The sequence below is a fragment of the Lathyrus oleraceus genome, chromosome 3 (assembly GCF_024323335.1).
Source record: "Lathyrus oleraceus cultivar Zhongwan6 chromosome 3, CAAS_Psat_ZW6_1.0, whole genome shotgun sequence".
NCBI classification, from domain to species: Eukaryota; Viridiplantae; Streptophyta; class Magnoliopsida; order Fabales; family Fabaceae; genus Lathyrus; species Lathyrus oleraceus.
Window position 1 is genome coordinate 167,855,393 of NC_066581.1, and position 4,364 is coordinate 167,859,756.

Consider the following 4,364-nt stretch of genomic DNA (forward strand, 5'->3'; position numbering starts at 1 on the left):
TTCCTCTCTAAAGCCAGCTTTCAAGACCTTTCTCTGCATTTTATTTTTCCACGGCAATTCTGTTTTTCTTTTATTTTTCTTCAGCAACATTGTTTTCTTTTACCATTCAGAGATTTGATTTTCCCTTTTCCCTTTCCGTTTTTCATTTAGCCAAAGTAGTAGTTTCCTTCACTAGGGAACTACTACAATTTATTTAATTTAGTTTAAGCAATTATTTCGAAGAAGCAGAATCCTACCGACCTGTGGAGGACTGCTTAAGTACTTCATGATTCGGCGTATTCTATTAATCCAATTTCCAGGTTTTTATTCAATTAATATTGTTATTGCTTTATTATTATTATAATCATGTTTGCTTTATTGTTGATCTCTTTATGTTCGTCTGTGTTTGCGTTATTTAGCATGTCCGGCTAAAATACCGGTATCGGTATGTAAACCATTTAATTAGACGGGATTTAATAATAATCGATGTAAAACTTTTTTTCTCAAACAATCTTTTTGGCTGTGGTTTTTAATTTAAATTTAATTAACTTTGTCACAAGAGTGAGAAGCCATTTAATACGATTTTTCCACGAGAGTGGGAAATTAACTAAGGTGAGAACCGACAATCGCGAGAGCGTGAGGGTCGAACTGGATGGAAAAAACTAGGCATTGATTTTAAAAATAGCGAGAGCACTTTAAAAGCAATTAGAACTTATTTATTTTCAAAAAGAATTTTTAACTTCAAACGGGACAGCGAGAGCGTACATTCTGACTTAAAGGTATAGTCCGAATCAACAATCACGAGAGTGTGAGATAAAGAATTTTAAATAAGTATTTTCTACTGAAAGATATTTGATACTTAAAATATACACCAGTGACTTATCGAATCCCTGATGATTAATGCGTTGCACAATGATATCCTCCTATTTATATTTTCTTAAGACTTAACTTCCCTTAGATTTAATTTTCTTCAACCAAACTTCTGAAAATCATTTCCTTAGCTAAACATAGCAACATCGGTAGCATTAGTTTGACCATCGGTCCCTGTGGGTTCGATATCTTTTAAAACTAAAACGACTAGACTGTGCACTTGCAGTCAAGTACCCGATAGACTATATTCTATATACAGTCACGAGACGTATCAAGTTTTTGGTGCCGTTGTCGGGGGTTGATTTAGTCAAATAGTGTGATTCTTTCGTTGCATAATATAGACTAAGGCAAAAACTAATCTCCTTTCCCTTATTTCCCCTGATTGTATGCCAAGTACTCGCTCGCAAGGCGACAACTTAGCACCACCAATCACAGAATTAGAGCGTTTCTTATATTTAATACGCCAAATACTAGAGTACCAACGAAGGTACAATATTCCCGATATCTTCTTTCCTACTGCTGAACCAGTTGAAAAACCAACCATGGCTACAGTGGAACCACATAATCGTCCTCTTAAGTTCTACGCTACCCCGTCCCAACAAGAACCTCATAGCAGCATTGCTTCCCCTACTATCAATCGAAATGATTTCGAGCTGAAACCCTCATTATTATCAGCCGTCCAACAACATCAATTTGCTGGAAATCCTACTGACGACCCTAATGAACATTTGACCAAGTTTGTGCAGTACGCAGACACTATGAAGGCGAATGGTGTATCTCAAGATGTGATAAGACTACGCCTCTTTCCTTTCTCTCTAAGAGACAGAGCTTGGGCTTGGTTGTAATCCTTGCCATCCAACTCAGTTACAACATGGGAAGAACTGAAGAACATTTTCTTATCCCAATATTTTCCGCCAAGCAAAAATGCTATGCTGAGAGCTCAAATCAACGGATTTCGACAAAAGGATGTAGAATCTCTCTACGACGCATGGGAAAGATACAAAGACATGATGAGGATATGTCCACATCACGTTCTCGAAGACTGGGTGATCATTCACACATTTTACAATGGGCTTCTGTATAACACAAGACTGACAGTAGACGCTGCTGCGGGCGGTGCACTTATGGACAAGCCATACAATGAAGCCTATCAACTCAATGAAAACATGGCCCAAAACCATTGCAAATGAGGAGGTGAAATAACTCCAGTAGAAAAGTCCCAAATAAAAAGTGGAATGTACGAAATCAGTAGCCTTGACCACGTCCATGCAAAGGTAGATGCCCTTGTTCAAAAGTTAGACAACTTGACCATACCACCCGCAGCCACCGTGGCTGTCGTGACTCCAAACTGTGAGTTATGTGGAACTCCTGGACACACTGCACTAGAATGTCAGATATTGGCAGGAGTACCAACCGATCAAGTGAATTACGCACAAGGAAACCCTTATTCGAATACATGCAACCCAGGTTGGAAAAACCATCCCAACTTTTCGTATAAGAATAACAACGTCCTGTATGCACCTGGCTAAGCACCCACTGTTCCGTCTGGATATCAAAAGCCAGCTAATAATGCTCCTAACATGCATAGGAAGTCCAACCTTGAACTAATGATGGAAAGCTTCATAGCTACCCAAGCTCAAACAAACAAAGACTTATTGAACCAAAACATACATACTAGTGAGCAACTTAAACAATTAGCGAGCAAAGTAGACGCCTTAGCCACCCACAACAAAATGCTTGAAACACAGATTTCACAAGTGGCTCAACAACAAGCATCTACTGCCGCTCCCGCTGGCACATTTCTTGGACAGCCGTAACCTAATTCAAAAGGACATGCAAATGCCATTATATTGAGGAGTGGAAAAGAACTAGACGGACCCGTAGATCCAAGACTCCAAAATCCTGCCATGTACCAAAAACCAGACAAAACAACAACTAAGAAGGTAAGTGAACCAAAGGAGAAGGAAGATAATACCCGAGAGGTTGAAGAGAAAGAAAAACCTTATGTGCCTCCACCACCTTATAAACCATCCATTCCGTATCCTCAAAGACTCGTAAATTCTAAAACTGCAGGGCAATTTAGGAAATTTATTGAACTTCTGAAGCAACTAAACATTACAATTCCCTTTACAGAAGCCATCACACAAATGCCCTCATATGCCAAATTTCTTAAAGAGATCTTATCTAATAAGAAAAAGATCGAGGATAATGAAACAATTACACTTACCGCTGAGTGTAGCGCAATAATCCAAAATAACATGCCTCCCAAACTAAAAGACCCAGGTAGTTTCTCCATACTCTGTGTCATTGGAAAGTTCGTCATAGGCAAAGCTCTATGCGACCTAGGAGCCAGCATTAGTGTAATGCCGTTAACCATCTGTAAAAGGCTCAACATGGGAGAACTAAGACCAACCAAGATGTCTGTTCAACTAGCTGATCGCTCAATCAAATATCCTGTCGGTATACTAGAGAATGTCCCAGTACGTGTAGGACAATTCTCCATTCCTACAGACTTCATAATCATGGACATCAAAGAAGATGCCAGTACACCTATTATATTAGGAAGGCCATTCCTAGCCACCGCCAGACCCATAATGGACGTGAAAAGAGGTAAGCTAACATTCGAAGTTGGAGAAGAAAAGGTTGAATTCATCTTGACACTGTAGCGGGGTATTCGTTACCTTTAGGTTTATTGACTAAACCAAAAGTAAACATATAATTCGAGTCGCCACCGTACTTTTATTTATCCAAAGGAAAGGTTAAAAAGCGAACAAAAACCAAGTAAGAAGTTTTATCAAATAAAAAATTAATAAAAATGTCAAAGATCTAGGTAAGGGGGTTGGTTATGAGATGGGAAGGTTTTACGCACCCAAAACATCCTTAGTACTCTAAGGGAACCTCTTTTTGCAAACATGTGTTGTAGGTTGGTATTTGTGAAAATATGTGCAAAAGATTGGGGGGATGAGAAGAGAATAGATTATATTTACAATTTTGTTGTTTGAATGGATGAACCCATTACCTACGTACCATCACAAAGGTAGGATTAAAACCTCGTAGTTCGGGGGTAAAAATCTCAAAGATTGGTGAATTGATTTGTCAAAAGCCTTAAGGTCTTTTGTTATCAAAGGGAGAAAACTCAACCTAAACCAACAATCCACCATGTGAGGAGAGCTTCAACATACTAGTGAGGGGTTAACCCTATAATAAGTATGGAAGACTTATAGTCCAATCACTAAGGATAAGGTGAGGTTTACATCAACCACTATGATAACTCAAACCTATGGCTATTGTTTATGAAAAACGTTTTAACAAAGGTGGCCATTGGAACCACAAAATCAACTTGAAGTGAGTTATATTTACAAGTTAGATTTATTTACAAAATGATGTCAAAGTTGAATTAAGGTCTATTCACAATGAGTATTAATGAAAAGATTTTGAAAAGTCAAAGGCATAAGACCTAGGTTTCTAACTTGAAACAAAGTCAAAGTTTGCACATAAAGAGTTTGGCTTGGGTT

At 38.4% G+C, this 4,364-nt stretch overlaps 1 non-coding gene across 1 annotated transcript; it reads right to left on the reverse strand.

Moving 5' to 3' along the window:
* Positions 1 to 1,778: 1,778 nt before the first annotated feature.
* On the reverse strand, positions 1,779 to 1,885 carry LOC127134045 (small nucleolar RNA R71). The gene has a single exon (XR_007807825.1). It is a non-coding gene; the product is annotated as a small nucleolar RNA R71 (small nucleolar RNA).
* Between the last annotated feature and the right edge of the window lie 2,479 nt (positions 1,886 to 4,364).